General features: G+C 43.5%; 1 protein-coding gene across 5 annotated transcripts in view; it reads right to left on the bottom strand.

The window, feature by feature from the left end:
• LOC138762192 (WAS/WASL-interacting protein family member 1-like) overlaps nt 1-9,200 on the bottom strand; it is a 139,390-nt gene extending 130,190 nt beyond the window's left edge. For all 5 annotated transcript variants that reach the window (XM_069935771.1, XM_069935763.1, XM_069935764.1 and 2 more), the window contains exon 1: nt 8,954-9,200. The gene's annotated coding sequence lies outside the window, so the exon portion shown is untranslated. The remainder of the gene's footprint in view (nt 1-8,953) is intronic.
• Nucleotides 9,201-12,112: the final 2,912 nt, after the last annotated feature.

Genomic DNA, 12,112 nt, shown 5'->3' on the forward strand with positions numbered 1-12,112 from the left:
GTCCACATGCGACGCCACCTTCAGGGAACAATGTATCTGTATTCCCAGATCTCTCTGCTCCTCCATACTCCTCAATGCCCTATCATTTACTGTGTATGCCCTACTTTTGGTTTGCCCTTCCAAAATACATCTCCTTACACTTGTCTGCATTAAATTCTATCTGCCATTTTTTTGCCCAATTCTCCCAGTCAGTCAAATCAGAATACAATATTAATGGGAGGATTCTGAGCAGTGTGAATGAACTGAGAGATCTTAGGATCTATGTCTATAGGACATTCAAAGCTGCTGCACAGGTTGATAGTGTTGTTAAGAAAGTATATGGTGTATGGCTTTCATTAACCATATAGGATTGGGTTCAAGAGCTGTGAGGTAATGTTTCAGCTATAAAGGACCTTGGTTAGACCACATGGAATTTTGTGTTCAGTTCTGATCACCTCATTATGGGAAAGACATACATGCTCTTGATGGTGCAGAGGAGATTTACAAGGATGTCATGAAACAAGAAAATCTTCAGATGTTGTGATTGTAGTAAATACACAAAATTGCTGGAAAAACTCAACAGTTGCTGCAGCATCCATAGAAGGCAAAGACATATAACTGATGTTTCAGGCCTGAGCCATTTGTCGAGGCATCAGGAAAAAGCAAGCAGGTGCCAGAATAAAAGGGTGAGGTGGGAAGAAGGGGCAGGGGAGGAGCATCAACCAAGAGGCCATAGGTGGACATGGATAAGAGGGCAGGAGAAAAAAAGCTGAGAATTGATCGGGCTGGGGGGGGGGGAGGGGTAGCTCTGTGAATGCATAGTTGGAAGGAGAGAGATGAAAAGAGAGAGAAGGGAAGGAAAATGGAGGAAAGGGGACATTGGGATAGAGAACGAGTAAATGGGGGTGGCGGACTAGGAAACCAGAGAAGTTGATTGTGGTGATATGTTTCCTCCATTGTATGTAGTTATTGTTGACTACTGTATATATGGAGCTGGCCCGTCCACAGATGACTCATACCCTATGACTCCTTCCCCATGGTCCTGGGCCATACAGGTCAAGCCACCTCTCCCTTGCCACCATTCCTATACCTGGATTCAGGCTAGCAAGGTCCTTCTGCATTTTAAAGAAGAGTCTTGATGGTTACTGGTAGTCCAATACATTGATGTTAATGCCATCTGATTGGAGGGTGCCCAGTCAGAATAAGAGGTGTTGTTCCTCCAATTTGCAGGTGATCTCAGTTTGGGAATGCATAAGATGATGGACAGGCAGGTCGACATGGCACGGGGTGGGGAACTGAAGTGGGTAGCAACTGGGGGTTCCTTGCTATTACATCAAACAGAGCAAAGGCGCGCAGTAGAGCAATTTCACAGTCTGCGTTCATTCTTTCCTCTGTAGAGGACTTAATGGGGACAAATTAGTGCAGTAGTTGACCCCTGCAGATTCATAAATGAAGTGTTGCTTCACTTGGAAGAACTGTTTGGAACCCCAAATGGTGATGAGGGAGGAGGTGTGGGCAGAAGTGTAGCATTTTCTGCATTCCCAAGGGTAGGTACTAAAGGAGCCATTGTTGGAATGAGTGGATGAATGAGTCAGAGGGTGCAGTTCCTGCAGATGGCAGAAAAGGGAGGAGAAGAGAGGACATGTCTGGTGATAATGATCATGTCATAGGCGGGGGAAATTGTAGAGGATGATTCATTGGACTCAGAGACTAATGGGGTGGTAGGTGAAGTCAATGGAAATCCCGTCCTTTTTGCATGAGAGGAGGCCAGGGCAGATGCACAGGAAATGGAGGATATGCATGTGAGGGCCGTTGATGATAGTGAAAGGGAAGCCATGTTTTTTTTTTTATAAGTAGAATATCTTAGATGATCTCGCAATGAAGAATTTGTCCCTACAAGCAGCTGCAGCCGAGAAAGAGGAATTGTGAGAAAGGAATAGAATCTTTATAGGGACAAGGTGTGAAGAGATGTAGTCTTTCTTTTTCGTTTTAAAATATTTTATTGATTTTAATAAAGGACTTACACAAACATTCCAATAAGATAGTATGGACAGTTACACAAAGTAAATAAGATATTATGTACATCACTAACAAACGTAAATTGTGAATCATATCCATAATTCATGTTCTAAGTAGTATATACCTTTTTTAAAAAAAAGTAATAATACACTAAAAAAAAAATGAGGAAAATAGTAGAGGAGAAAAACTCAAACCCCTTAACTAACCACTTTGCCAGATACTCTATATGATGAGTTTTAAAAGAAAATTGAAGGTTAAAAAAAAGGAACATGGAAAAGATACAAGTCAGAGATTTGAGTAAAATTATAAAGTAAGGACAGTGAGTCATAATGAATAAATGAAGAGGTGTCAAGGAAGTAACTGTAGAGTTGATAGGTTTGTGGAAGATGCCTGTCAAGAATTTGTCTTCCGAGATGGAGACAGAGAGATCAAGAGAGGGGAGAGTGTTGCTGGAGATAGACCGAATGAATGAGGTCAGCATGGAAGTTAGGTGCAAAGTGAATGAAGTTGACAAGATCATCTTGGGTGCATGAGGCGGCACCAATGTTGTGGTCAATGAGCGGAGGAAGAGTTGAGGAGCCTTGCTTGTGTAGGCTTGTAGCATGGATTACTCTGCATAACCTATATATTAAAAAAAAGCAGGGGCCTATGCAAGTACACATGGTTACTCATTTGACCTGCAGAAAGTAGAAAGAGTCAAAGGAGAAGTTGTTGAGGGTGAGAACAAGTTCTTCCAGCCAGAGGAAGCTGGTGGTGGAGGGGGACTCATTGGGTCTCTTATTGAGGAAGAAACAAAGGGCTTTGAGACCTTTGGCGTGGGGATGGAGGTGTACAGAGAAATTGAATGGCCATGGTGAAGATCAAGTGGTCCAGTTCAGGGAACTGGAAGTTGTTGAAGTGAGAGAGAGAGCATGCAACAGATCTTGGATGTAGACGGGGAAGACTGGACTGGGAGGACAAAATGGATATCGATAATGGATCTGTGTTAATATTAATATTTAGGTTAACGTTGTTATATTTCATATAAAAAGGTCTTAGTAAAGTAAGTTTATAGAGTTAAAATATTGTTTATGTATTCTTAGTAAGTTAGTTGTGGGCTGGTGCAGGATCACACACAGGTCACAGCACATTTGCAGAAACACCATTGCAATAAGAGAGAGTTCAGTTGGAGTCACAGCACCTAGAAAAACAGAGCTAATGGAACTGAAGCATATTTTAATTGATTCCAGAACAAGAGTGTTTGTTTTGTTAAAAAATGAAGTATCTTAAGTACTCAATGAGAACCGCTGAAGGAAGCCATCTATTTTAAAACAAAAACAGGACCATTAGACTTTCTGGAACCAACCAAACCACTTAAGCCTCTTAGAACAGAGATAAGATCAGAGGTTGTCATGGATACAGAGTGGGTTTGGAAAAGGCATGAGGTTTTTCAGAAATGAAACTAAAACCATTAAAGATTCCAGTACATGGTTTCCAAGAATTGAAATTGTCTCTCACATGTGTCAGGTCACTCGTCTGAATCCTACTGGTACCGTGTAACCCAGTACTACCTGTTACATGGTCGGCGACTAAACCAGCTCCCCCAACAGGGTACAGAGGGTGACTAGACACACTGCAGGATGAAAAAAGGAGAGCTATCAAAGGGGAAACAAACCCTCTTGTAGTGTCAATGGCCATCTAGTAAACAATGCCATGAAGGGCAGAAAGGGAATTGATGCATTGAACTCCAAAAGACTGAAGATGAACGAACTGATAGGTGTTCATTAGCTTTAGAACAAAAGCACATCCATACTGCTCGACTGTTCTGCACTGGGCAGGGAGCTGTGGAACATTCTGGAGCCTGTGGAAGGAGCAACAGATACAGTCAGCCATCTACATCCAAGACCTGTTACTTCACTGAACTGAACCACTTGATCTTCACCATGCCACTGGATCTGGGAGATGTTAAGAGCGTGGATCTGGACCTGTGCAACCCCTACTTACCTAAAATCCATTCATGTACATGCTGTTCCTTTCTGAGGAGTGGGGTATCCTCAGATCAAAAACCACAAACTGAAAGGAAGTATCATCATCCTATAGGATGGATAGCCAGAAAAAGGTCACATGATTTTGAGAAATATATTGAAAAATTCAGACATTTTAAGTCAGTTCAAAAGTCAAGACCTTGTAAGACACACAGGAGATGGACCCTTGTGAAACACAGTTGAATTACAGTAATAGCAATAGATGCTGTTATGTATTACTCCTAATAAAAGGGAATACAGAAAAAGTGGATTTCAAAATGGAGATAACTTTCTGACTGCTAGTTTAATAAAGAGTGCAGCCTCATTGTGGAGGGTAACTCCATGACATTTAAGAAAAAGACCTCATGGAAAGACAGGACTTGTATTATCTTTATCACAGAAGATACAACACAAGTGGCTTTTAAATAATTAGAACTGGTTCTTATTTGTGCCCAGCATATGCTCACTCCTGTTTGAAGAATATCTCTCTCTAAAAGACAGCTCATCCATAGACTCATTAGTTTAAAGAGATCTGAAAATATTATGTTTAAAAGTGCTTCATAATTGCTTCTGAAATGTGATTTAAAAGGATCCTGAAGTCAACAAGATATTTGAAACTGGACTTTAAATTTGACTTTAAGAATCAAGTTTAAACTGTAATGGTTTTGGAGTTTAATGTACACACACACTTGCATTTGCACACAGTGGGGTTAAATTTAGAGTTAAGTTTAGAGATAAGTAAGAAATGCTGAATTTACCATTGTCTGGTAAATTGTTGTTTCTTTGTTAGTATTAATAAGGATTTATTAGTTCATAACATATCAATTTGGTGGGGCAGGAGTACGGAAAATGGATCTACAGGGACAATTAGGTTTGTGAATCCTGGGTAGGAGGTAGAACTGGGCATGGCAGGATTGGGAAATAAGGTTGGAGTTTGTGAAAGAGATAGGACTAAAAGTGATAAAGTCAGAGATAATACACAAAACTGGTTGGATGAGTTTTGGTGGGAACCTGCTGAAAGGGTAAGCAAGAGGAGATATCTGAGAGCTGTTGTCTGACCTCAGCATGGTAAAGGTCAGTGTGCTAGATGGCCATAGCATCACCCCTGTTTGCAGGGTTGGCAGTAATTGGAGAGGATGCTTTATGTGGATAGGTTGAGTGAATTTGGTCTTTTCTTCTTTGAAAGAGGATGAGGGGTGACCTGATTTTGGTGTACAAGATAATGAGAAGCATTGATTGTGTGGATGGCCAGATATTTTATTCCTAGGGCTGGAATGGCTAACATGAGGGTCATAAGATGGGGGGTGTGGAAATGAAAGAGGCAAGTTATTTTTCCTAAACAGAGTGGTGAGTGCATAGAATGTACAGCCAGCAACAATGGTGGTGGAGGCAGGTACAATAGGATCTTTTAAGAGACTATTAGTTAGGTACATGAATGGAGAAAAGTGGAAGGTTGTGTAGCAGGGAAAATTCTAGGCAGTGTTAGAGTAGGTGATTAGGCCAGCACAATATTGTGGGCCAAAGGACCTGTAATGTGCAGTAGATTTTTATGTTCTAGGTTTCTAGAAGTCTATAGGATCTCTCCTTGAGCCAGCACAGTGAGGCAACAGTGAAGAAGGTACACCAACATCTCTATTTTCAAACAAGTCTGAGACATTATTGAATACTCTATCGAAGATTTACAGGCTTGTTATGGAAAGTATATTGACAGGTTGCATCATGGCTTGGTTTGGAAATTTGAGTGCCAAGGCTGTTCAAAGTGACAAATCTAGCCATGGCAATCACAGGCACCAAACTCCCATTGACTGATTCAATTCATACCATTGCTATTAATTATTCTCCACACTTGTGTAGATGGAGCAACATTTCCTGTGCATTGTTCTTATTTGACAATAAAATCTCATCCTCGTACATTGTACAACATCTTCTCTGCATCCAATTTCAGGTCTTGCCATCCTTCCTAAAGGATAGTGTCCAGTACTGGATGCAGCACCCACTGAAGATGAATCAGTGAGCTGCATAGATTTAGTATAATTTCCTTCTTCTTTGGGTCAAATTTGAATCTAGAGCTTGTCTTTTCCATTCTACAGGTCTTTTGGCCTTTTCGCATCTACTCGTAGCATTTCAGTTCTGCCTCATTTCAAGACACTCATTTTAATTTCACACAAATTTCATACTAAAATTTAGAAAAGCCTTTGGTATTTCCTAAGCTACATACACAGGCATTTCAAAGAATGCATAGTTATAATTGAATGAATTCAATGTATCTAATATCACAGGTAAGGTGTGGCTACCACCACGTGCTCGGTTAGCATTTACAAAACATCTTTGAAGACTTGAGTGAATGATTCCTTTCTCACACGAGCACACTGCTGTGCTGTTGATAACATTAACAGATACAATCCTATCCACTTAACGTGACTCTTTCTCAACATTCAACTCTTGCCATACATTCTCACCAATATTTACATTAAATTAGCGGGGCAAGCTCACTGTTTCAAGTTTCCAGTGACCAATTGTATTGATTCTCAATGGCCTTAATGCACAGAAGCCAGAGAAGAAATATTCATCTTGTTCAATCTTTCAAGACTAATTTTTTTTTTTTTTTTTTTCTCCGGCTTATCGACCTCATGATTTTGTATTACTCCCAACTCTATTTGTAGATTTGGGAATACAGAATCAAACCGAAAATTAAGTCAAACGTGCATTGCAAGTTGAAATGCTTTTCTCCTACAAGAGCTGAATTGGGAGTGAGAAATAGAATTCCAAATCACCATTTAAAATTCTGGTACAAAACAAAATACCAAACAACAATGAAAGAAACAGAATGACAAATTAGAAATAAAAATCTGAATCAACAGACGACAATACTGGAAAGTCCCGCATCATCCATGGAAAGCAATAGGCAACTGATGTTTCGGGCCTGACCCCTTCATCAGCCTATGAATCCGCCAAATAAATCTCAAATCAACAATTCATTCTAACAAAACTGAATATGAAAATGGGTAGGTCGGTTTTACAAATCCTGTTCAGTGCAGGTTTGACAACTGTTTATTGCAGCTCTCGTTTTCAAAGAACTTTGGTCAGTTTTTATTTTGTAAGTTAATCACCCGATTGAAATAAGAGGAACTAAAGCTTAACACAACCTTCCTTTTTCCTGGCATTTATTTTTGCTGATAATGGAACATTAGACCGCAAGAGAATAACCCTTTTATAACTGTTCAAGATTTGTTCAGAGGTTTGAAAATTCTAATCGTCTACAGACTGCTGAGTTCAAATCCAGCCGAGGAAGCACCTTGGCTAAAGAAAAATGAAGACCCTTTACTCTCTGCCCATCCCAAAGACAGAAACAAAATTAATATTGAAATCAATTTGACCCCAGAGACAGTAATGGTGATTTCATTTTCAAAAACAAATCATCATTGTTAACATCCAGCCATTCTCATAAGACATGAGGGGGAAAAAAAGCTATTTATTCCACATCCAACTTCTGACATCTCTCTTGTAATTGTATTAAACCCAAACATGAACCACCTTATTAGTTCATTTAACGCTAGAAAATCTATCAAAAGCATACACAATCATTATTTCCTCTCTGAATTACACATTTTCTTGATGGTTTAGCTTTCCTCTGTAGTTCTACCTCCAAGAGACTAATGATAACAAGTGAAATGAAAACAAAGAGGTTAAATACCAAGAGAATGAAAAGGCAAATGCATTTTATTTCGGTCAAGTCTTACAAAAAGTGAAGATCATGTCACTATTATATTTGCATCCCTAATTATGCAACTTTAATACTTGGGCACGTCCTTGTAACAGCAGCAATGATTTACAGACAAAATGATGGGAAGACTCACAAATTACCACCTCCCCAAATGTCATCACACATCGGATAGAACAACTGGATTGATTTCAAGAGGCTGCCAAGGTGAAATGTGGTGGTCAGGTACCTCTCATCAGTGAGCTTGAACTGGAAGCAAGGAAGGCAGAACTTTCAAATGTGCCAATTTTGTTTTCTTAAAAAAAGGGGGGTGGGGAGAAAAGGGAGCTTCTGATTATAATAATAGTTTGCATTCTCGATGTAGTGGTGGGGTGGGCGAGGAACGGAAATAAACGATTTATTCACTGGTGGCTGGTCAGTTAGCTCAATTCTTTGGCAGGACAGTGAAAAGTCTGCCCACTCCAATATCTGAAAGCCCAAAGGCCGGACCAAACAGCAGGGCTTTTGACAAATGGAACAAAGCGGGGGGGGGGGGGGGGGGGGGGTGTAAAGAGCTAAGTTTCCTTTTAAATGAGAGTGCAATTGCAGCGATGTACGTTTACTGACCTCGCTTTAACAACAGTGCGCTGTTAACTTATATTACAAGGTCCGGAAAGATTCCGGCAACAACCATTCTTTCTGCAGTTCCCACCCCAGCTCGCAGTTCCTCCGCTCAAGTCACAATGTTTCCCCTCACGTTCCCAGAACCGTGCAGTAAACAGACTGGGGTTGGGCGAGGGGCCCCAAATCAGTCGCCGGACACTTCCGCAGTCGTGCTGGTCAAGCCACACCTCGAGGCTGAAAGTTCTTGACGGGGGTGCAGTCGAGTGACAACCCTCACAATACACCCCCCTCCCCTCACCCTCCCCTCCCCTCACCCTCCCCTCCCCTCACCCTCCCCTCCCCTCACCCTCCCCTCCCCTCCCCTCACCCTCCCCTCACCCTCCCCTCACCCTCCCCTCCCCTCCCCTCACCCTCCCCTCACCCTCCCCTCACCCTCCCCTCACCCTCCCCTCCCCTCCCCTCCCCTCACCCTCCCATTACCCCCCCTCCCCTCCCCTCACCCTCCCCTCCCCTCCCATTACCCCCCCTCCCCTCCCATTACCCCCCCTCCCCTCCCATTACCCCCCCTCCCCTCCCATTACCCCCCCTCCCCTCCCATTACCCCCCTCCCACTCCCGTTGTGACTGACCGTCAGCTGGCAGCTTCTCCCCTCTTTGCATCACTCTGCGCCCTTGCGCCGATCCTCTGAGCCGGATGACGAGTTCGACATGTTCTATTCAAACTTGAGAGCCCCCCCCCCACAAAAAAAAGTTGGAGCCTTGATGTCAATCCGGGTCTCTGAGCTGTCTCAGTGATGTAATGTTCGTGGGTGGGTGGGTGAGTGAATGGGTGGGTGGGTTCGGACCGCAACTTTAAACTGTGCAAGCGAGAGAGAGAGAGAGAGAGAGAGAGAGGGGGGGGGGGGGGGGGGGTGATAAAGAAAGAGGGCGATTCAAATGCCGCGAAAACAGAAGGGGGGGGGGTGTTGAGCGGGAACCGCCGGCAGTATTGGCAGAGGCTGAGCCCTCCCTCCCCGGGGCGCGCGCGCAACTCCAGCACGTGGACGGGAGCCCGAATTACGACAACAATGCCCCCCCCCCCCCCTTCCCCCCTTCCCCCCTTCCCGCCCGGGTCGGCGCCGCGCGGAATCATCCCCCCCCCCCCCCCCCCCCCAGTCCGACTTGGGAAACTATTTTGAGCGGCACCGACCTCAGCTTCAGGTAAATGTCCCGTCCCGAATGACAACTGCCAGCTGAATGATTCGGATCTCTTTGGGGGGGGGGGATCGTAAAAATAACGTAAACTCGGGTGGGGGGGGGTGAAAACTCAACGATATTCCTGATTTACGGTCCCCTGCAGCAATGGAAGCCGGCCGTTCGGCCCAGCACGTTCGTGCTATTTTCCAACACAAATGGTCCGTCTTTCTTCCCATGCCCAGAGGAGGGAGGGCGAAAACCAGAGGGGGCGGGGCGGGGGGGGGGGGTAGATTTAAAAGGCTCAGTGAGAGGCAGCCCTTTCCACACAGAGGCAGCTGTAGTGGTTTGTACAAACTTCATATTTACACCCGTGGGTCTCAACCTTCTTTCTTTCCACTCTCATCCCAGGCCATCCGTGCTCTGTGATGAGTGATGGGATTGGTATATGGCTGGGAAGGGGAAGGTTGAGAATCACTGCTCTTGACCCAATTGCTACTGAAGTCATTTGCTTGAGAAAAATTGTCATTGGCCCGTTTCCTTTTGACTTAACGAGTCAATGAGGTACGAATGAAACAGTGGTTTTCAAACTTTTTCTTTCCACCCGCGTGGCATCTTAAGCGATCCCTTACTCATCACAGAGCACCGATGGCATAGGGAGTACTTAAAGTGGGATGTGAGTGGAAAGAGAGGTTGAGAACCACTGATTTAAAAGGTATGAACATGCACGCTTTAGACGAGGCCCAAACACATGAAACTGGTGCTAGTTTAGGTCAACATCTTGGGCTGAAGGGCCTGTCTGCTATGTAACTCTATGACACACAACCAATAGCTTCAATGGCTAGGCAATTCAACTACAGGTCGAGACACCTCTTAAATGTTCTAATTCCACCTCTGGCAGTGAGAGAATTCCGCCACAGATATCCCTAAAATGTTTACATTGTACTCATAAGTTTGTGCTCCAAGGGGTTTGACTGTCCACCATTTGTACAAACTGCTCTCTAAAGAACAAATGTATATGCTTGCAACGTTCAATGAAGATCTCAATATTTGTATTATCTCTTGCATTCTTCCATTTTCAAATTCTGAAGAGTACTTTCTAATGGTAAGTGAACTTGCATCCCTTGTCATCACTCTTTCTTGCACTCCCTTCACCACTTCACTGGAGGTGTTGAAACATCACCACTGACCAGATAATACAATTATAACTTTACACCATGCAACTACAAATTCTTGAATAAAGATTAAAATAAGCAAATGACTTTAAAATAGATTGATATTGGCATAACCAATTAAGGTTGTCTAAATCTTCCAACAATAACCTTCACTTGAATAATTTGTACAGAATCTACAGAACAGTTGCAGACAGAAAGTATACAGGAGGGAGATAGTTGAATGGTGTCACCACAGCAACATTCCACTCAATATTAGCAAAACCAAGGAGATGATTGTGGACTTCAGGAGGAAATTCAGAGAACACGAGATCATCAAGAGGTCAGCAGTGGAGAGGGTCAAGAGCTTCATATTCCTGGATGTCAACATTTCTGAGGATCCCATGTTGATGCAATCACGAAGGAGCTGACCAACAGCTATACTCTGTAAGGAGTTTGAAGTGATTTGCTATGTCAACGAAGACTCAGAAACTTCTACAGGTGTCCTGGGGACAGCATTCTGGCTGGTTGCATCATTGTCTGGAATAGAGGTGCCAATGCTCAGAACAAGAAAAAACTTCAAAACTCGGCCTTGGACATCATGGACACCCGTCTTCATTCCATCGAAGACAGCTACAAGTGATGCTGTCTTAATAAAGCAACCTTTATCCTCAAGGACCCCCATCAACCAGGCCATGTCCTCATCATTCTGCTACAGTCGGGAAAAAGGTATCCTCAGTGGCACAAGGACAGCTTCTTCCCTTCTGCCATCAATTTCAACAGATTCCATGAGACTTCAAGAGGGCCTGGGGGAACAACGTTTCTCTGACCATTGACGGCTCGACCGTTGAGATAGTCAAGAATATCAAGTTCCTTGGAGTGCACTTGGCGAAGAACCTCACCTGATCTTTCAATACCTGCTCCGTAGCCAAGAAAGCCCAGCAGTGCCTCCACTTCCTGCGAAGGCTGAGGAAAGTTCATCTCCTACCCTCCATCCTCACTACATTCTACAGAGGATGTCAAGACATCCTGTGCAACTGCATCACCGCCTGGTACCTCCTCGGACTGAGGATAGTGAAATCAGCGGGAAAGATCGTTGGGGGTGGTTCTCTCCTACCGTGAAGGACATTTACAACACTCAATTCAGGGGAAAGGCCAAAAACATTGTGAAGGACTCCACACACCCCCCAAGTAAACTGTTCTCCTTTCTGCCATCTGGAAGGAGGCACTGCAACACTCAGGGCCCTTGTGTCCAGATTAAGCAACAGCTTTTTCCCCCAAGCCATCAAACTCCTGAAATTCCAGAACGTTGGGGATACGGTACTGTGGACTGTTTCTGTATAAACCTTAATATTTTAAATGTGTGGAACTTATAACTTATATCTGTGTAAATCTGCTCGGCAGTCGTGGAGAAACGCTACGTCGTCTTTACCGTGCGAGCATGGTATGAATGATAAATAAAGG

The sequence above is a fragment of the Narcine bancroftii genome, chromosome 4 (genome assembly GCF_036971445.1).
Source record: "Narcine bancroftii isolate sNarBan1 chromosome 4, sNarBan1.hap1, whole genome shotgun sequence".
NCBI classification, from domain to species: Eukaryota; Metazoa; Chordata; class Chondrichthyes; order Torpediniformes; family Narcinidae; genus Narcine; species Narcine bancroftii.